The 22,807-nt window shown below is 41.1% G+C and overlaps 1 pseudogene; it reads right to left on the bottom strand.

The window, feature by feature from the left end:
* LOC110315209 overlaps positions 1–22,807 on the bottom strand; it is a 35,769-nt pseudogene that overhangs the window by 2,882 nt on the left and 10,080 nt on the right.

Below are 22,807 nucleotides of genomic sequence, written 5' to 3' on the forward strand. Positions count from 1 at the left end.
GAGAGAGAGAGAGAGAGAGAGAGAGAGAGAGAGAGAGAGAGAGAGAGAGAGAGTCCTTTGAGAGAACTAGAGCAGGGTCAAGAATGAGAGGTTGAGGTCAGAGAGAGAGAGAGAGTCCTTTGAGAGAACTAGAGCAGGGTCAAGACTGAGAGGTTGAGGTCAGAGGACTCACAATTGTTTACTTTCCTTTCACTTTCCAGAGCTGCCAAGGTGCACCTTCCCTTTCATGGATATTTTGACTTCTCTAGTTCTTAGAGCACTGCTTATGGGAACAGTGGTGACTTTTCTCATATGTAAGAGAAGGACTAAAAGTAAACAAAGGATGGAATACATCTTAGTTCACATCTCCATGGGAATTTCAAAACTGAGCTGAGCATGTAACCTGACACATGACAGCAGATTCCCTCCACACAGTTGCTAATTTAGCCTGGGGTTTATGGGCCGATTTTAACTCCACTGTGAAGCATAAAGAGAATAGATCACATGTTCATATAAGCAGTGACAGAAGTGGCAGAGACTTGGTGCTTGGCTCTCAGAAGTCAGAGGGAAATTTCCTACTTAGAACAGGAACCCAGGCAGCCACTTATCCCTCTTCATGTACAGTCTTCCATCACTTGTATCTGTTTATCTGTCACAGTTCTGGACACTTATCTGAGATAAGAACTGGGAGATTTTTTCTAGGCCCTCTGTCTCCTGCTACCTCCATGAGCTCTAAAAAGAGCATTTGTTTCCAAGAGTAAAGTGAGAGACAGCTATGTTCAGTCTTGCCAGGAATCACAGTGGTGGATATTCCCTATGCAACTTATAACAATGCAGAAAGGAGCCCCTGGGAAATCTCAGCCAGCCTGTGTCTCCTCATTTAGTTGTATCTTCCCTGGCTTTTGACTTTTAATAGAAGATTAAGTATTTTTCAAATCAAATTATGGTGGAAAAATATATTGTTTTTTAGTGTTTACATTCTGTCAAGGACCTTTATCTTTTCCTTCAAATAATGGGTGGCTGTGATTTTAAAACATTTTTTTATTTTAATATAAGAAAATGCAATCATAGTGTTGCATCCTGAGTTCACAGGAAACCCAGAGGAACCCAAGAATTTCAAAGTCCACTGCAACTCCCAAAAGCATCTTGTATTGTTTGAAGTTCTAACTCAGTTCACCCAGGTAGCACTCACCGAGTGAATTCTGGCAGGTGACCCTGAATCCAGAAAGCAATGGATTTATATACAGCATAGTTAGGAATATTGTGACTATTCACAGAAAAGGGGAGTAGAGGCTGGGATAGTACTGAAGCGGGATGGGGGTATAATGGATGTCTCTTCAAGGACTTTTTTTATGGCCAGTCATAACTGTGGTCTGACCTCTGTTTACCTTTTTTCCATGGTCTCCCTTGAGCTTGTTTAATTCTCTAAGGTCTCAAGGACAGGCACCTGGAGTTCTTATCAGCAAGACTGTGGTTTTTTGGAGCCACAGAGGCAAAGAGAATGTCTCCTCAGAAAGTCCTCATTATGGGACATGCCATTCTAACACTAGGGGAGGAGCCTGAGACTGCTGCAGGAGGACACAGCATAGAAACCAGCTGTCTGCATATTGTGCTTGCATGGGGGGGACTGTCTTGGGAGGCAAGATGTTCTCTTCTAGCGAGGAAAACAGAGGCAAACTGTCTGTACAACACTGAAGTCTCTCTAATATCAGTAATTCTGGGGTTATAGTGTTTCCCCGTTCTTTTGATGACGCTAGAGGCCAATGCTGGACTCTTTATAGGACTAAAGAGTCTGTGCTAACTGGTTGGTACTGGATCCCATCACCATTAGTTGAATAGTCCCTAATCTCTGCTTTATATACTGCAAAAAGCTGATTGATTATGTATGGCCCAAATATGAGCAGTAACAGAAGAGTTATCAGGGGCCCTGTGGTTGTGGAAATGAGGGTAGTTAACCACAGGGAAGTATTGATTAGTGAACGATACCAGCTTTTGGAGTTTTCTCATTCTCTTTGGCGCCTTTCTATGCATTCTGTAACCTTAGCTAGTGATTCTCTGATTATTCCAGAGTGATTTACATAAAAGCAACATTCTTTCCTAGAGCAACACACAGGCCTCCCTGCTGCAGGAACACTAAGCCTAACCCTCCTCTGTTCTGCAGAACTACCTCAACCAGGGAATCTACATTTCACTCAAGTTATGCAATGGATTTTTCTAAGCATTGGATGTCTTGATTTATATCTAATTTAAGGCTGTTATAGTTCTTCTCTTGCAACCTTTTGGCTGCTATCCCAGTGCCTGACTCAGCTAGTCCTGCTCTTAGAATTACAACCAATGTTAGGGAAATAGGTTCTCTTCTGCCTCATGAGATCTGCCCAACATGCCCTATTAGGTTATTCAGCACTATTTCCTCTGAATAATAGGTTATGCATGGCACCAACTGGACTAGAATACAGAACTCCTTCACAGTAGGGGAATTAAGAACCTCTCCATGCACAAACAGAATCAACCCTGTTGAACAGGTCTACTAAGCCTATTCCTGGGGAATAACCCATTTGGAATGAACCATGGGGGTTGTTTGGTTACAAAGGTGATGATGTGATAGTGGAACTTTCCCATGTAGGTCCCCTGCCCTGATATTGTCTGCAGGGTTAAGGCTGGGCATTCTTGGGACCATCTGCATGCAGTGTCTCCCTTGGACTCTATATTTAGATATAAATCCAACACCTTCATAAAAGGGGAGTCTGGCATTATGGTACAGACAGCAGGAGGTAGTTAGCTCTAGCTGGGAGCTGCTCAAAATCTGAAAGTTTGACCAAAGGAGATCTACCTGCTCTGTGTGATTCAAAAAACAAAAAACTCTGGGGCTGGGGACCCCTACTGGGGGAGCACTGGTGGGGGCAGCAGTCACCTTTCTGAGGACCAGCTTTGACACAGGTTTTTTTTAGGGAAAGACCTCCTGGTATAGGTTTAGGGTTTGCAGGAATCCAGTTTGGGTCTACAGCCACAACTAGGGGGTTCACAATTGGTTTTTACCACAAGTCTGATGAAAAGGAGGCCAGGACTAATCCCTGCAACCACATGGAGTCCAAGGCTGCAGGTCTTCCCAGCTTCCCAACCCTTTGCCTGTTTCCGTTGACTGTGAACCTCAGTAAAACTTCAGACCTGTTCCCCTTCCTGGAAACCTTGATAAGATCTTCCTTCAACAACCCCCCAGGTTTTTAATCCCTGTAACTGATATCTCACATCCCCAGGAAGCACAGTAAAATTGTTCTGATCCCCCAAACATAACAGTCCTTTTTTTCTCCAGAACATATATAAAAAGTTCTCCACTGACATGGTGGGTATGAATGCCATAAAGTCTGTTGGGTGTCAGGTCATGAGTTATCATCAAAATGGCACAGTTCAAAGGTTAAATCTGGAAACCACGGGGTCCCAAGTGGCTCTTTTGTATTAGCCAGTTGGGCCCAGTAACCGCTTTCAGGATTCTCAATTGTCCAAGTAAAGTCAAAAGGCTGGTGTGGGTTTTTGATCTCTGAATGGAGACGTGGGCTGGGAACAGCAGTGCATGCAGCCAGTAAAAACTTAGCTTAGGATCAAGTTAATTTTCACTTGAAGGATGAGTGCTCTTTTGTTCCCTCTATTCCAACATTGGCAACTGTGAAGTCTGACAGACTTCTTCTGGAAAGAATGGATCAGCAGGTCTCATATAAGTGCAGTGTATCCAAGCAGTGATCCTGTCCATCTATACAACTGTTGGAGAGGTTAGCAGGATATAAGGTCCCTTCCAGGGAGGCACCAGTACTTCCTTGCGAAACCTCCTCACATAGACCCTTTCTCCAGGTTGTAACTTGTGGGGCTCTGGAATGAAGCCTACTTCATAGAGGGCACCCAGTTTAGGCCACACCTGCGTGTGAGCCCAATGTGTTGCTCTCACCTCAGTTATTAATTCATTATATTCTAATTCTACATTGTCTGATGACTGAAGGTTAGGAACAATAGGGGCAGGGATGCCATACATGATTTCAAAAGGAGTTAGTCCTAACCGGTAAGANCAAAGGGAAGGAGTGCCACTCAGTCTATGGCAGTCTCTAGGGCTAATTTAGTCAAGGTCTCCTGNATGTCTGATTCATTCTTTCTACCTGTCCTAAAATTTGGGGCCTGTATGCACAATGTAATTTCCAATCTGCCCCAATATATCTTGCTACATCCTGGCTTACTTTAGACACAAATGCTGGTCTATTGTCTGACCCTATCATATGTGGGAATCCATACCTGGGTAGGATATCTTCCAATAACTTTGAAGTCTCAGTCTTCATTGGAAAGGATTCTGTCCATCCAGAAAATGTATCCCTGAACACTAAAAAGTACCTGTAGCCCTACTTTCCTGGTTTGATTTCTGTNAAATCAATTTCCCAGTAGGCCCCTGGTCTCTAACCCCACCGACGTGAGCCAGGATGTTTGGCAGTTCTGTGGGTGTTGGTCAACTGGCAAGCTTTGCAGCTTGATATTACATCTTCGATAGTATGCTGCATGTTTCTGAAAGTCACTTTAGATTGTCTTACTGCATCTGCCATCTGTTTCACTCCTATGTAAGTGACTCTGGGGATTTTCCTGAGGATAGATCTTGCTAAGGAGGCAGGTAATATTAACTTACTTTCAGCCATCTGCCACCAACCCTCTAAACTCCAGATCATGGCCTGACTCTTGGCCCATGAGTGTAGTAGGCTGGGCATTCTGTAAGTTGGGGTTGGATGGTTCTGGAAAAGTTGCAGCTAACATGGAGGCAGCTGTTTCCTCTAAGACTGCCACTTTGGCAGCTCTGTCAGCCAAGTAATTACCTCTGACCACTGCTGTGGTTCTTTAATGATGGCCCAGACAATGTATNATTGCCACTCTCATTGGCAGTCTGAGGGCTTCAAGAAACTGTAGGATCTCATCTTTGTTTTTGATAGTTTTTCCTTCTGCAGGTAGCAGTCCTCTNTCCTGGTATATGGCTCCATGTAGATGGGCGGTGCCAAATGCAAACAGGTTATCAGTGTAGATGTTGGCAATCAATCCTTTTCCCAAGATGAGGGCATGGGATAGTGCTATCAGTTCAGCCCTTTTTGAGCTGAGGTACCTGGTGGGAGAGACTGGGCCCAAATTACCTCCGTTTCTGTGGTCACTCCCACTCCTGCCTTCCTTTCTCCCTCTTGAAAGAAACTGCTTCCATCCTTGAACCAAGTCCACTCTGCCCCTGGTAAAGGCAAGCCTTTTAGATCCGGTCAAGTACTGCATGCTTGTGCCAAGATTTTACTGCATTGGTGGAGCAGCTNATCCAAGTCTGGGTCAGGGAGGAGGGTTGCAGGATTTAAGGAAGCAGGCAGCTGGAAAGTAACTTGGACAGGATTGATTAGTAGGGTTTGATAGTGAGTCATATGAGCATTACTGAGCCACATGTCTGGTGGCTGTTTGAGCACCGCTTCAACTGCATCGNGGTAGTCATGGTTAAATTCTGACCCATAGTTAATTTATCTGCACTGTTAACCAGTAATGCCCTGGCTGCAATGATGCACAGCCAGGGTGTCCATCCTACTAGCACTGGGTCTAATTTCTTTGACAGATAGGCCATGGGCCATTTCCATGGTCCCAGAGTTTGAGATAAGAAACCTTTGGCTATTCCCTTCTGCTCATCTATATACAGATGAGATGATTTTGTGATTTCTGGGAGCCTCAAAGCAGGATATGACAGTAGGGCAAAAATCCCTTAAATAATTACAAGAAAACACAATCAGAAAGTGGAAGGAAATGAACAAAAACATCCAATATCTAAAAATGGAACTAGGAACAATAAAGAAATCACAAAGGGAGACAGCCCTGAAGTAGGAAACCTAGGAAAGACTTCAGGAGTCATAGATTGGAGCATCACCAACAGAATACAAGAGATAGAACTGAGAATCTCAGGTGCAGAAGATACCATAGAAAATATTGACACAAAAGTCAAAGAAAAGGCAAAAGGCTAAAAGCTCCTAACCCAAAACTTCCAGGAAATCCAGAACACAATGAGATGTGGATGCCAACAAGGGCTTGTTAACAGGAGCCTTATATAGCTGAAAAATACAGAAGTGGGTGCTCATGTAGTAGTAGTAGTAGTAGTAGTAGTAGTAGTAGTAGTAGTAGTAGCAGTAGCAGCAGCAGCAGCAGCAACAGCAACAGCAGCAGCTGTAGTAGTATATACTTTCTCTAGTGCCTTCATTGGTCACACTGTGCTCTGTCCAATGGAGTGTCCAGATTGCCTTTTCCAGGAGATAGATTGGGGAAGGGGAGAGTGGTCCATGAGGAATCTAGAGAACCTCAGCCCTAGGTCTTACTATGGAGAAAGGGTCTGCAGTATCACCCTGCAAGAGCCAGAACAAGGTCTGAATGAGAAATACACCTGATAGGCTCAAGTGTTTGCTTACTTGGTCCCCAGCTGATGGTGATTTGGGGAAAATAATGGAACTTCCTGATCTGGAGCTTAGCTGGAAGATTCCTTCATGTCCTGCAAAGCTTCCCTCACAGTGCACATTTCCATTTCACATGAGCCCATGTAAGTACCCTGGTAAACAGTCACCTGACCTGTTCTTACCATTACTCTGGATGATCTTTCACCTTCCATTTCCATCACCACACACATGAACACTGTCTTTTGTGACTCTGCAAAGGGAGTCATCTTGCCTTACTCCATACAACTCATACTACACAAGGTTGGTTTTCCAGATTGGGCTTTATTTATAGTTCTCTGATGGTTCCTACATGGTACAATTTCCTATTTTTATGTAGGAGCCCTCAACAAATGATAGTGACAATTGGTGATTCTTTAGAGCATCAGGGGGAGAAAGAGATATTCAAGGTGAATTAAAGCCGAAATGCACATTCCTGGATGGCACACACCAGCCGATCTGAGCCACAGCTCTTTGTACAGAGGCTCTTTCCCTCCTTAACTCTGAATCCATGTATATGGGTCTGAATATGAGACATGGATTAGTACAGTGCAGGGTGCAGTGGTCCTCATTTTGATTTAGGAGTACAAGCTAGGTCAGGACTGATCTCATCTTACTTCATCACCTTCATCTGCATTAGGTGATAGTTGTCTCTATGAATTACCAATAGGAAAGACAGACAAGGTGAGTTGGGTAACAAAAGGATTAACTCCTAGGAACTAGGAATTCTAGATCTTGTCTCCTCACTCTAACGCAGTTCTTGGGACTGTATCCTAGGAGCAGTGTCTAGGGACAAGTTACTTTACCCTGATCCATGTTCTCCTGACCTGTGTCAAAATTTCCTTCTGACTCCCACCTGAAGGGCCAATATATCAGCAATTCTAGACCATTTACCTCTCAACAGGTCTGCTCATACTTAAGAGATTCTGTGTATCTGAGGTAAATTTGCTTATGTGGTCTATATCCTTCCATACTGACTATGTTGGGAACTAAATTTTGAGACCATTATTTCATTGAAGGTAAAATAACTGACACCTGTTTTCAAAATAGGTCCTTTGAGTCCAAGGAAAATTACTGCTCTTAGAGGAGACATGCAGGGTTTTTAAATTCTGATCCTTGGGTATTTATCCCAGTGGTTCCTCAAAGAACTCTATTTCTAATGTCAGAGCTAGGTGGCCAGGCACTTGGGTAGAATCTGGCCATAGTCCTAGGCAACAGTCTGCTCCTGCTATTACCTTCAGGACCAATATTTCTATTCACTGATCTGACATTCATCCTGGGAGTCACTTCCTTGCCTGGAAAGCTTGAAGTCTAAGTTGTAAATGGATTTTAATAAACTCTATTAGTTATTAATATGCCCTAGCCAGCACCTCAATAATTGAGGCAGAGTCCTATGAGATTTCTAGTCAGCTTTGGTATAATTACTAGATGAACTAACCCTAATCTATTTTTCTATATGTTAGATTGCTTAGTTTCCCAGCTTTGCTCCCCAAGTACTTGCTGTTTGAGTTGGCCCCAGGGTGTTTCTGCTTCATTAACCTGTCCTCAGGGTCCAAGTCTCCTGCCTACATGCTCATGATCCACCTAGCCTCATGGCTGCTGTCTACTGAATCTGTCTTCTTTCTTGACTCCCTCTTCTGCCTCCTTTTCTCTCTCCTCAAAGTCCCTCCCTGAGACTTTCAGCTCTATAGCTCACAACCTGTTTACCTCTGTTCTCTCCATTATTTGGTATAGTCACTTTTATTTAATGAATAGCTTTAAATTTTGGACAAAGTTAATACAACACACATGGGTATACCTGAAATTTCACTCCTCAGTGGACAATGTGGCATTTGGAGCAAATATTTGTCATTTAATACATAGCAGCACCAGACCAACCTCAATACTTGGTGGCATACCAGATGCCATGCCTTGTTATGGAAATGCCACATGGAGTGTGAATCTGGAGGCAGTGAGATGTGAACCCCTCATCATGCTCAAGATTTACCCTGGTCTTCCATGTCCAGATCAGGACTTTAGGTTAGCATGCATACCTAAAGTGAGCACCAGGATAGGGAAGGGAGCTAATGAAGGGAAATGAAATTTAAGATAAAATTTGAAGCCTAATTTATGTAACTTATGTCAGATAGTCCAAAGAAAAAGTTGTTTGCAAGCTTAGAAGCCTGAGGCTGAGAATATAGTGGAACGGGCCCGGGCACATCCAGGCAGGCCCATTGTTAAAACATTCCTGGGGCTGCCTGGCCTTAAAGACAAAAAAGGAATGCAGGAAATTTTNGGAACGGGCCCGGGCACATCCAGGCAGGCCCATTGTTAAAACATTCCTGGGGCTGCCTGGCCTTAAAGACAAAAAAGGAATGCAGGAAATTTTCCAGGCTATCTTGGCTGAGTCATCAGCCACCTAGTTTGAAGTTATATGTTAACCAAATGTTCCGCTGACCTAGATAAGCGTCCGCCCCTCAGGTCTCCTGACATCTGACTTGCATGTACTATTCTGCTGATGTTTAAATGAGCCAATCGTGTGAAACCACGCTAATTTCTCCTAGCCCCTGGCCCTCTCCCTATAAAAACCCCTAGCTTTCGAGCCTCCTGGTCGATTCCTCTGTCTCCTGCGTGAGATACGTTTCAGCCCCCCGGAGCTCCACCATTAAATTACCTCGTGTATTTACATAAAGAAGGTCTCTCATGTTTCCTTGGGTGGGCCATTTCTCGAGACTTGAGTGGGGGTCCCTGAAAAGGGGTCCTACACTATGTATGCTGAGTCCTCAAGTGGAGAAGGGAGAACCAGTACACTCCTACTGAAGTCAGAGTATACAGGGAATCTAATGTTGTCTATTGGATAGAGGATTGCTGTTATGTCATGCTGGGAACAAAATAAAATAAAGTGGCCCAGGGGGGACCGGGGGAAGTTGGGAGGAAAAAGATGCCCACACTGCACCAGAGTTTCTCTATTCTCTGGTCAGTCAGGCATGGGAAGGCTGCTTCCTACCCTATCAATTCATCCCTGGGGGAGCATTCCTCTATCCCACTCTTCAGGGGGTGGCCTGGGAACCCCCCGGGGCAACCTTGATCACACCCCAGGGTTGCAGGAGAGAGGGAATAAGGGAAGAAGTTCCAAACACTGACCATAGTGTGCAGTGGGCCTTGATGGAGCAGAGCAGAGATTCTATGGTTTAAGAACTTTATTATAGAATTGCAGGGGGAAAGAAAGGAGGTAGAAAAGGAGAGAGAGAAAGAGAGAGAGGGAGAGAGAGAGAGAGAGGGAGAGAGAGAGGCTAGAGAGAGAGAGAGGCTAGAGAGAGAGTAATAGAGAGAGAGGAGAAGAGAAGACAGAAAGGGAAGAGGAGAGAGAAGAGAGAGGAGAGAGGTAAAGGAACAAAGGTGTAAGAGAGTAAGAGTGAGAGTAAGGAGGAAGAGGAAGAGTAAGAGGGCATGGAGGGGCTAAGCACCCCTTTTAATGGTCTTCACTGTTGCTAGGTAACTTTAACCTGAAGGTCAGAAGCTTGGGCCATTGCTTACATGACTACTGACCATGCTTCTCTTGTGGGGACTGTGGGAGTTGGTACCTTAGGCAGGGGCCAGAGTTACAGGAGCATGAGGGAACGCCTACCATGTCATGTAGGTGAATTATGATCATCTGGGTTCAGACCTCAGCTCAACTGGAGACCAGCTTGCAATTCCCCACAGTGTCATGTCATTGAAGGTCTATACAGTTTGCAGAGAAATATGTTCTTACTTGAGGCAAGGGTCATGTCCCACAGACACACATTCATGAAGCACCCATCACATGCTTCAGAAACCTGACTTTCCTGCCTCTTTAAGGGGCACTGCTAGAAAGATATTATCCGTAAGTAAAGTGGGGGTGACTGTCATGTGCATGAACCTCTTCAGGCCTCTGGGATCCAGAAATCCCAGCAAGCGAAAGTGCTGACACATACTTTAGGGTCCCAAATATGGTCTGTCTTGCTGAATAGTATAGGGGAACTAGAGCAAAATCTATACAAAGGAGGCATTACATACAGAGTCTGCACAACAATGTTCGCCCCAACCTGCAGGGATAATCAGTGGGGACCCAGGGCAAAGAAGTAAGAGAGTGGGAGGTAAAGAGACACGAAGAATGAGAGCAAGTCAATCATACTGATCAAGTTCTGAAATTTTTTATTCAAGAGTGGCAATATAAGCATAAGCAAGAGGAGGCTCCAAGGGAGGGGGGAAGAGCCAGGGTGCTCTCTGAAGGTCAGGTGACAATCTTCAGCTGGAATCCAATGCTCACATTGCCCTCTTTATCTACAAACATTCTTACTGTTATAACCACAAATGTTCTCCCAGGATTGTTTATGTAAGCTAGAAAATTTCTACAAGGCCATGGCTGAGGCCATGGCTCCTGGCATCTCCTCCCTTTTAATTATTTTCACTAAGGCCCCATGGAACTGGGGTTATCAATAGTCATCTCATCCTTGGATAAGTGGGCATTAACCAGCAGGGGGAGCATTGACTTGATTCCTCCCGGGATACCATCAAACACATACGTACCCCCATCATGGCTCTTCGTATCTTTCTAAGGCTAGGCAGAGCCTTAGAAAAATCCTTAGAATAAGGTTGAAAACAGATACCAATCTCCTTGCAAACCAGGGTTGTCTCATGGGGAATTCAGAAATGGACTGTGTTAGACTTTCCCCTGCGGTGCTTAAACTCGAAACCCATGCTGGTGTCCATACTGAATTCATTTTATCAAGAACCAGCATGCACAGGTCTGAATCTTATGCAGCTCCGGAAAGAGAATTATCAACCTCAGGTTCAGCAAGGCCTCTGTCAGCTTAATCAAGTCTATGATAATGAATTTGCAAAGGTCTTGATGCCAAGGAATCAATCTGCTGTTTTATAAAACAAGTAATTTTGTTAAAACTGAAAGGCACCAAAGTTACTAATAATAAAATGCTTATTAAAGTCCAAGGCTGAGCATCAAGAGGGTGAACATGGAGGATTTCCACCAATTATCAGCAGCAGCTGAAAATTGTTTTCTCTGGAGCTCCAACTTAAGTTTATGTAACTGTTGGATTAGAGTTTCCACTACACCTGATGTATGTACATAAAGGCAACATTCTTCTTTCAGAAAGAGACAGGTGCCACCTTTCTCAGGAGTCAACAAATCAAGTGCGCTTTGATTCATTAAGGCGACTTGGGCAAGGGAAGTTAATTGTCTCTGGAAAGAAGCTAATTGTTGGGGTCTCCCACCTCCTTGTTGCTGCCAAGCCTACCTTGCTGTTACACTAATCACTCTCCTTCAAAACACCAGCCCCCTACAGGCGCTGAGACCNAATTACTCTAAATTCAATCTTAGACTGGTCTAGTAATAATTCCAATATTAATAAAGATAGCTAAAAATCTTTATTAACTAAGCAGAGTTAAATCTAACTCAGCCTCCTCTTGTAAGGAGCTCACAGCTATTCTGTAATTCTCAAGCAGCCCCTCCACACACATACCTGGGGGCTATTGTCTGAACCTGAGAGTTTCTTATTTGCAATTGAATGAAGTACCTGGCCTTTCCCCAAAAAAGTTTGTTATCCTGTTACTATTCAACTGTTTGGCTTTTGTTTTCAAGCAGGTCAACTACACCAGTGCAGCCAGTGTTATTCAGACTCATCTTCCTACATGGAGCGGTGACAAAAATCCTTCAGCATCTAAACATATATATTGTGGTTTGGTCTGATTTTCTTTAATAAATAAATTAGAGGTCAAGGTCAACGCCCTTAAAAAGTAGTGCTGGCCTTAGGGCAAGATGTTAAAAATATCATGGTTAGTCTAGCTACTAAATGTCATGCTTCCTTCCAATATGTTTGTGTCATGCCATTACCTTATAATACAACCATTGATTGGAATAATATTAAAGCTCAATTGCAGGGAGTTTGGACTTGGTTCAGTTAAAGGCATAAAATTTTGGATATTATCAAGAGTCATTTGGACCATTAAAACATTGATGATTTGGATACATTCTAAAACTTTGGTTAAAGCTAAAATTATAGGGAGAAATTGCCACTGCCACTCTAGTAGTTACTCACATCAGGCCTAAAAACATAGAGGAGTCCTGAAGAAAAAGAGTCTCAAAAGAGACTCAGCCTCCTAGAGTCCTGGCATTTCCAATCATATATTACACAAATGCTATCCGCATGTTAATAATGCCTCTGGCAGAGCCAAGCCCACGACATAGCTTAAAGTAATATACCTGTAAAAGTTACGTTCGTATTCTAGTATTTACCAAGGCCTAGAAAATAGGGGAATTCTGGTATTGCATTGGCAGAAACACCCAAATCAGGTTTTTCTGCTGGGCCCAAGGGAATCAGCATAATTGAGGATTTACTAAAGGACCCCTGGTGGTGAGATTAAATTCTGACTAGCCTTGCACCCGGCTTCCTCCTAGCTGCCTGGTCCCACCCCTACACTAGAGATCAGTTCAGGAAAATCTGCATCAGGTGTGGCCACCAGCCACCATGGTTCCTGGACAGGACTATAGAGCATAAATATATTTTGTGCCAGTCCAGCTAAAGTTAATGTTTGAATACTGACTCCTGCCCTGTTGGGGTCTCCCAGCTCCTTGTTCCTGCCAAGCCTACCTTGCTGTCACACTAATCACTCTCCTTCAAAACACCAGCCCCCTACAGGTGCTGAGACCAACCAGAGAGTTGCTGTGTCTCCACCGCCTACTGAGAGGACCCCCAGGATCTCTCAGAATGCAGCATCTTTGGACCACCTACACCAACATACATTCATCCCTGCCTTGATCCTTAGACCCGCCTATGATCAGACCACCGACGGCACCATCAAAGACTGAGGAGGGGGCTGGGAATGTATCCATGTTATTTAAACGGAGTTCAGTTATTAAGCTTTGAGCCTTGAACAGAAAATCTCGTCCTGGCTCCATTTTCCTCTCGCACATTCCATTTCAGCCAGCCAGCCTCTCAGGATGAACCCAGACCGGATTAAAGTGAGTTTTGTCAGAAACTCACAGCTGGCACCCAACGGACTGGACCTGAACATGGCGGAAGGAACTGAGCAGACGCTGCCTTTGTGAAGCTTCACGTAAAAGAGTAAGAGAGTATCATATTGTGACCCTCGGGAAGCAGGTAAATTTTTACAGGCACGATACAGGTTAGGTTGGCACAGTGTTGGCCCGATATCTGTAGCGCCTAGGTTGGCAGCGTGAAATGGAATTAGATAATTTCAGGCATGTTTATGTCTGCAGTCCTTGAATACTGCGTCAGGCAAGAGGAATTGGGTTTAAAAAATTTTAGATTCTTGCTGGCCATGGTTTAGAGAGTAAATGGATTTTAATATTCTCCTGGAGACAGACCAAAGTCCAGAGGCATCTGACTTTCACTCTGGACTTCTACAGGAGAAGTTTGATACCTTCTATGTATTGTCTATGTTGGTGCACCAATTGTTCACATGTCAAGTCATGTGTTCTTGTTTCGTTGTCTGAATGAGTGACTGTTCTGTGTCCATGTCTAAAAATACTAAAGGTGCCTAAAACCTTGCCTGCTGATGTAGTCTTGGTGCTGCAGAGCTGAAAGAGGCTTGTGGCTTAGCCAGGAATCAAACACAGCAGGAGGGCCCCTGCAAAAAACTGCCTTTTAGAGTGCCTTTAAACTCTGAATTTTAAAGCAGAAAAAGCTGATAGTCACTTTTTTCCTAAAAATATCTCATAATTAGTGTTTTTAGCAAGTGACAAGTGCCTTTATTTGAAATATTATAGCTATACAATGTTAAATTCTGTGGTCTAATTTATAATTCGTGCAGCCGCTTCATTTGGGTTTTTGACTTGTTTCAAAGGTATAAAAAATGCTCTGCATGGCTTAAGTTATTGACGTTCATTAAAGGTTATAACATTGGTTACAAACGGTTAGCTTTGAAATCGTAACTTAGGGTTGGAGTTATTTTAAACGCATGGCATAGCAGGCCAAAAAACTAGGCCTCTGGAAAAACTTCTAATTGAGATATATTTAACGCCACTCCTTCCTAAAAAGTAGGCTTAAAAATAAGACATGCACTCATGGGTATACTTTGGCATCCAAACCTTGTAATGTAATAGTGATGTTTTCACCATTATTTTGAAAGATGATAAGGTGTTTTAAAATTGGGTTTTGCCTTCCCAGGTGGGGAGGACAAAGTTCAAAACAGCCTTGGCGGGGGCCTGTGTGGCTTTTCCTTTATTTCACAAACCATGCCTAAGGAAGTTCTTGTGGCTTCACCACCTGCCTTCAGGGAGACTGCCCACGTGTTACTCATAATAAAGATTTAATTCAAAATTTATAAGAGGTCGATCAGGCATTACAAGATGGCTTGCCTACTTCATTTAAAATTATTAAAGAGTTTGTTTTTCCTTGATGATTGTTAAGGGTTTGCTTCTGGTAAACTTGTTATCACTAAAAAGTTTTGCCTCTAAGTATGGCTTATACACCTTACATTATATAAAAATAATTTTTATTGTCTCTGCTTCAATACAAGAAGCTAAGAGTTAAATTTTTCAGCGTGGTAGGTATTAGCTACGGCCTATACAATAAGGTTTACCTCAAATCCTGCTCTCACACAAGGAGTTTTAAATTTCTGGGTAAATAATTTGTTCCATAAGATTCAGATACTGTATCCTTTTGATATTTAAGGTTTTAGTTATGTTAAATTAAATTGTGATATATAAAACTTTACAACAAAAAAGTTGATTTGCTTCAAAATGTTTATTTCTTTCAAGCTTTCAAGAGATGTTAATGGGATAGGATCTTATTATAAGGCTTCAAATTAATTTAAACCTTTCTTTTTTATCTTGAGAGATGCAATTTCATTGGTAAAAAACGAAAGTCCTTGAAAAAAAACAAAAGAAGCTTTTCTAATTTTTATCAATTTTACTCATTGGTAACTAAATACTAGCTGCTTGTATTAGTTATAGTTAATAAGTGCTTACAGCAATTGTTTGGCAAGAAAAGGCGTTGTGCACATCAAATTGTAAAAAATTGTTCTTAAGTGTCCTCAGCTTCTACCTATTTCCACCTAATGATGTTAATTTTTAAGAACTTAATCAATTACTACAAATGGATGCTCTTATTTCTGATAAATAAATAAAAAAACCAGTGCATGTGTAACTACTGATACTTTTTCAGGCCTTCTGCTCTATAACAAAAACAATTAAAAGTATATGTTAACCATTGCTTATGTTAAAAATTCTTTATATGTTTGGTGTTCTAAATTAATTTAAAACAGAAATTAAAACTGACTATAACAATCAAGTATTTCAAATGTACCCATGTCACTGAGACTTTTTATAAGTCTCAAAACAAGGTTCTGCTAAACTTTAAAAACCTTTTCCTTTTAACAAAGAAAGGGAGGAATTATCCCTGTGCACATTATTTAAATCTCATTTTTATTTTAAAAATTTTTAAATGTAGATGTCAAGTTTACTAAATGCCTTATAGCATCATAAAACTAGACATACTCATGTATAGGCAAAATAAAAAGGATCTACTTATTGACATATGGCTAAACAGCTACCCTTATGGGGTAGAGAAAAAACTTGTTTTTTCTCCACAGAATGCTGCAAAGTATGATGACAACTTCCAAAAAGGTTTGTATGCCAAGCTGACCTGTGCATTATTTGAGTAACAGTGGGTACAATAAAACTGATTTGAAATTATATTTTAACACTCCCTTGCTTGCCTGCCTTGGTCCAAAATTGGACAAGCTAAGCTGCCTTGCTTCAAGCTTTTAACTTTTAAAATATGAACATTAGAAACTGTGAAATCTGACTTATAAAGATCAGTCTTAGGAAGAGTTATAATGATTCCCCTCTTTCCTCNACAGCAATTCTTTATGTTTTTGAAAAGAGTTTTAGTAAGGGTACCATTACACCAAAAATAAAAAGAACCCTTCAGGGGTAATCAGATCCTGACTAGATTAGCTAGTTTGATTGCACATGTTATCATTGGGACTAGTATAGCAGAATTTAAATTGTAGTTGTTCAAGGATCAAGAACAAGGGTACTCGTGTGGTGTGGGGCAGGCACTGGGTACAGAAGATGATGCATGGGCTTGGGCGCCTGCAAGCCCACGTCCTTCGGCTTCTCTGTGGGAGGAAACATGGTCACTGCGGGGTGCAGGCACCCTCGTGCCTGCTTGCAGCACAGGACTGAAGGAAACACTTATCCTTGGAGAGAGGAGATGTGGTATGCGTGGCTGGCTCAGAGCAAGTTACATGTTTTTAAGGACATCAACCACATAGATTTTCATGAAATAAATTATGTTCAGAACAAGAAAAAAAAATAAAAAGAAAAAGAACAAGGGTACTTCAAAAATTGATGAAAAAGTTTTAAGACTGGCACCAGACATTTTAAAGGGGATGGGATAAGGGACAGATGTCAATGGAGGATGTCCTAATGCAGCACAAAGGAAGCAGGTTGAGACATTTCTTAATCCAGTAATACTGGCAAGTAACAGGGTCTCGCTTAAGAGAGATAACCAGGAAAAAGATTGATGTGTGCACAATGTGGAGGGCTGTATACTCAGATCCTTTTCTTTATTCTGTAACTATTGTTCTAAGAAGCTCATATTTTTTTCCTTGCAGAACTAGGGCAGAAGTCCCTTTAGCAGAACCTCCCACAAAAGCATATGGAGATTTTAGTTCTAAATCTTTAGTAATTAGTTTCTCTATTGATAGTGAAATTTCCTCCAGCAGGCATATCCATCAATTTAGTGTTGTTTACCTTTACCACAACTTCTAGACCTTCCCTTACTGTAATAAAGGGTGGATCAGGGATGAAGGCCCAATACAACTTCTCTATCATCATTGTTAGGACACTCTAAAAACTCACGATCAGCATCATTCTTTCTCCCAGCATGAGTCATATTAAAAATCAACAAATATAAAGGCAAAGAATAATCTATGTAAGTAACAAATTGTTTTTCAGTAGCTCTTTCTACTTGTAAGGCCATCAACCATTCTAAAGTTAAAACTCTAGGAGAGGGTAGTATCAGCATTCCCTCTAAGAATATCAAATAAGGGTTTTAATTCTCCTGTAATAAGCTTTAAATAAGGATGAAGCCAAGTAATATCACCTAACAGCTTTTGAAAATCATTTAAAGTTTTAAAATTGTCCCTATAAATGATTATTTTCTGAGGAAAAACAGCTTGATCTGAAAGCCTAAAACCTAAATAATTATAAGTATCTTGAGTTTGCACTTTTTCTGGGGCCAGTTGTAATCCTTTATCAGAAAATGCCTGTTGTAAATTTCTATAACATAGAAGAGAGTCCTGAGGATCTTACACTGCTAATAAGAATCCATCCATGTAATGCATAATGTATATTATTAGTTATTGCTGTCTATTAGGATGAATGGCTTGTGTCACAAATTTTTGACATAAAGTAGGACTGTTAGCCATGCCTTGAGAAAGAACTATCTGTTGATACCTTTTCATTGGCTCTTTAAAATTAACAGAAACAACACTGAAAGCAAATCTTTCACAATCCTGAGGATGCAAAGGAATAATAGAGAAACAATCTTTCAAATCTACTGCTATTTTATAATATCCTTTATGAATGTCTCCACCTGCTTGATTTTTCTAGGTTTCAAAACACTGGCTACAGCACACAATTCAGTTATCTGTGACGAAGCAGGAGGAAACTCAAAAAATAAACATGTGATCCGATCACATATACTTCTCTCCCATAGAAGGGCTGCTTATAAATACAGTAGATGTATTTTTTATGGGATGCATGAATAAAATTACAGGAAATACAAAAGAATGCATAGAAGTAATTTTAACAACTTATCTTTTATAAAATGATTATCAATTGTACCTAAAATGTTTATTATGCAATAGACCAATATCAATATTCTGCAATAACAAATTTAATTTCTGTTTAAGACAAGAAATAGATGTCTCAGGTTTTTAATACTCTTTTTTTAAAAATATCTTCATGATTTTATCTACGGTTCTTTATTAATACCACAACAGCTTCATAATACGATGTTAAAACTTTACTTGGAGATGAAGAAAGATGATTCCATATTAATGTTCTCTTTTACCAAAGAATTGCTGTGGGCATATTGAGTAACAATAACTAAAATAAGCAGCTAATGTTTGATTACCATGATTACAATTGATAACAATTGATAATAGAAGCTTCATCTACTCTATATGGAGTAGGCAGGCCAGATTGTAATGCCTTTACAAGTTCCACAGCCTCATTGACATTCCATATATCTTAAGTTTAAACTTTATTCTGAATAACACCTGGATAGATCTGTAATAATGTTGTTATAATAACTCCCAGGAGGCAAGGAGAGGGGAGGTCCCAAAACTTCCCTAGGCAGGATTTGCAAAGCAAAAAAAATGCCACACAAGCCTCACTGAGGCTGCTCTGAGCTTTGCATTAACTCAAATATAATCTGAGCATATGCCAGAGTCCTGGCCCAAAGATTATCCCTTCTGCAGTGAGGACAGATTCCAGGGGAACAATTCGACTGTCTGTCTATGCCTCTAAGTTTTGGACAGTCTTTCTTAAGATGATTTATACTTAACCTTAATGCTGGAAGCATTGCTTTTACTGTAGTCCCCTGCAAGGCAGCAGCTATAGCCAAACTGATTGTATGAGGGCCAAATTTCTGCACAAAGATGAATATATCCATATAAGTCTGTCTTTGCTTTGTATGGCCAGATAGCTGCAGGGAGCTGCATTAGTGTTCTCATAAGATAAACTCTTGTAATCATCCTAATTACAATATATGAGTGAGGTAAAAGTCCTGAGCTTGTGATCAAACTGCAAACTGCAGTCAATGGAACACAGGCAATTTTAACCATAATTTTTAAGTTTCTTTTGCAATGTTAGAATATATCCAAAAGTTTTGGAGAGCAAAACCCAATTTTAAACAATCTATTCTCTTTAAAATCAATACCAAAATCATCATATTCACATTACAACGTTTTACTGCCAGCTCTTATATATGAATGCAAGATAATTCAGCTTTTCATACCGCATTAAAGAGACATTGTTTTAAATTCTATCCTCTATAAATCCAGTTTTTAGACTAATAATTACATAAAATATTATCCCAATATAGAAGTATCTTTAAAGACATGTTTTCCTGGGTTGGCTCATGCCACATGTTATTTAGAATGACTCCAACCCTGAGTTACAACTTTTAAGCTAACTTTCTGTTACAAGCAAAAAGCTGTTGGCACCTTTAAGAATGGCTTGTGTAGATAATCAGCCTCTAGCAGGGCTTTTTCAGCTGTACTTGACTCCCAGCTGCCGTGCAGTGTAACTTATCAGTTTCTGCTGTGCAAATTGAGACTGCCTTTTAAACAAGTTAAACTAAATGAAAGGATAGACAGCCAGCAGATAAAGTTTTAACCATTTTTTTCAACATGAACCACAGAACAACAATCATTCAAACAACAAAACAAAAACAAACATAAATTGACAGACATATGGACAAATTGGTGCACCAAGGACAGACAATAGACAGAGAGGGAAGAGAACTTGATGTCTCAAAGAGACCCAGATATCCTAACCAGAACTAAGAATATCTCCACAGGAGCCAGAGAGGAAGCAGGACCTCTCCCAATTTCCTCCTGTCCCTAGGAGAGCTCTGAAATAGCTTATTTTTATTTTCCCTCTTTTTTGCTAAAAGGTCCCAATCATGGGATAACTTTTCTGAATCCTATTCTCTCTCTCTCTCTCTCTCTCTCTCTCTCTCTCTCTCTCTCTCTCTCTCGTTCAAAGTCTAACTCTTTATCTACTTCTTCTGGGAATTCTGCCAGAGAAGAGAGAGGAGCCACAATGGTAGCTACTGATAGTTGCTCTCCAGAGCCCTGATTTTCTAACTTTCCTAATTAACCCTCAACTTGTCTAATTCTTTCATTTATGTATTTACCATTCCTACTTCTGAGAATTAAGAACATAAATGTACATGAGCTAAGAAATTTTCTAACATCTGTTATTTTGTTTTGTAGTTTTGTTTTTTACTCTTTTATTTATTTTATTTTATTTTAAACCCTGTTCCTCCCACCATTAGCAACTTTTGGCTGTGAAAAAATTTTCTCAACCCGTTTTCCTCCTGTCTTGAGGGATTCATTGAGATCCCTTAAGAACAATTTATGTTTACTTAATACTTGTACTTAATGCTTGTATAGCCACTCTTCCTACCTTTCTGGGATCAGTCACGCAGTGCAGGTGACACTGTGGCGATCTCTGTACAGATCTTCACTCACTTCTTAACAAAGCAGCAATCCAGTGCACGTTCACTCACCTCTTAAAGAAGTAGAGGCCCTGTGTGGACCTTCACTTACTTCCTGACGAAGCAGTGGTTCAATGTGAGCCTTCACTCACTCCTTGGTGAAGGAGCGGTTCAGTGTGAAGAGTGGTCTCTCTCAGAACCCAGACCCATGGGCACACACTGGGCACCTGTTTGCCTTCCTGCAGGGATAATCAGTGGGGACCCAGGGCAAGGAAGTGAGAGAGTGGGAGGGAAAGAGACACAAAGAATAAGAGCAAGTCAATCATACTGATCAAGTTCTGAAAAATTTTATCCAAGAGTAGTCATATAAGCATAAGCAAGAGGAGGCTCCAAGGGATGGGGAGAAGAGCCTGGGTGCTCTCTGAAGGTCAGGTGGCAATCTTCAGCTGGAATCCAATAGTCACAGTGCCCTCTTTATCCACATTCTTACTGTTATGACCACAAATGTTCTCTCAGGATTGTTTATGTAAGCTGGAAAATTTCCACAAGGCCATGGATTAGGCCATAGCTCCCGACAAAGTTGTTTTTTCTGATAATGCTATTGATTTCAGTTACTACACTCCTTATTTTCTGTCTGTCCTGCCCCATTCTGTAGACTGGATTTAACATAGGACAACAGTATAACTTAACTTCATTTTGAACAGTTTCACATTTCATGAAAGGTGAGTGCATGCTCTAATGAATATTATCAAATCCTCTAAGCATTTAAGTAATTATCTATTGTTGCGCAATTTGTTTTTTTCCACATATCCTTCCTTACATCAACCAACATTCCATATGAAATTCAAATACAAATTGACATTAATTTGCATGGGTCTTAACAGATTAGAGGTATGTCCACCATATACTATTAAGTTTTCCATTTGGAACATGTCCTCAGTTACGTAGCCCAGGCTGATCATGAACTCGAAAACATTCTGTTGATGAAAGATCCTCTGTGCTGGAATTACAGACATGATATAACACTCAGGGCTGTCAGAAGCAATGCTTTGACTCTATCAACTGTGATACAATAGCACAGAGATCTGTTGTGGGACAAGAGAAACAGTTCCTTCTACAGTCAGTGACAGTTGACAGCAGAGAACAATGACATCAGACTCATACACAGATATGAGAACAAGTATAATTCCTGTTGAAACATGAATGGAAACATGACCCGGGTTAACATCAGACTCAAGCCTGAACAGGCTAAGTGCCCACATTAAAGAATAGCACAGACACTGGAAAAGGTCCTAAAATTGCCTGAGGTCTTTGAGCACATGACCTATTGAAAGAATAGGGATGACGAAGTACCAAATAGACAGAGGTTGTAAGGTACAGTGTGAAAGCCCCGATGGACCCCACAACAACTGGGCATAGCCCAGGCTTAGCTTGACTTCAAACTGCAAACAGTGCTGTATAGGCAAGAGAAAACACAGAAAAACACAGATTTCATAAGGTGAGGAACCACTATTTTCTCCATCAATTTTACTCACCTTTGGGACATGAATCAATCACACAATCTGGCAAGAAGCTGCACAACTATAAACAAATGCTTAATTAAAGACAGAAGAATGAAACTGTATGTAGCACAGTGAAAGCTACATTCAATCAGGGATGGAGCTTTCCCAGCCCTGCCTGTGGTAAATACACAGAATAATGGTAGGACTGGGGTATATTGCTGTCCATAAGCTATTTACAATGTGGCCAGAAAAGACAGACACATAGTCACAGTCAAATATAGAAAGAGAAGCCACCAGATCCTGAATCCACAGTGGAAAAAGAAACCAGAAGAAATATTGTATGGCTCAGTACCATGTTAGGGCATCTGCCTTATCCCATAGATTTAAAAAAAACAAGGAAGGAATTCTCATCAGTGTCTTTAAATGCTGACATACTGAACAGTTCATGATTCATTCAAACTGCCCTAAGTCCCAGAGTTCCCATCCCCCAGGGTTCTATCCCATGGCTCTCTCCTTCTTACAAACCAGATACCTTAAGCTGTCACTTTTTAATGCTGTAACTGAAGGAAGGACTTCCTAGGAATTTTACCTCCCAATGGAAAGCAAATTAAGCCTAGGTCAAAGCCTTTGAAGATAGAAGTAA

This window comes from Mus pahari, unplaced genomic scaffold (genome assembly GCF_900095145.1).
Source record: "Mus pahari unplaced genomic scaffold, PAHARI_EIJ_v1.1 scaffold_9330_1, whole genome shotgun sequence".
Taxonomy (NCBI): Eukaryota; Metazoa; Chordata; class Mammalia; order Rodentia; family Muridae; genus Mus; species Mus pahari.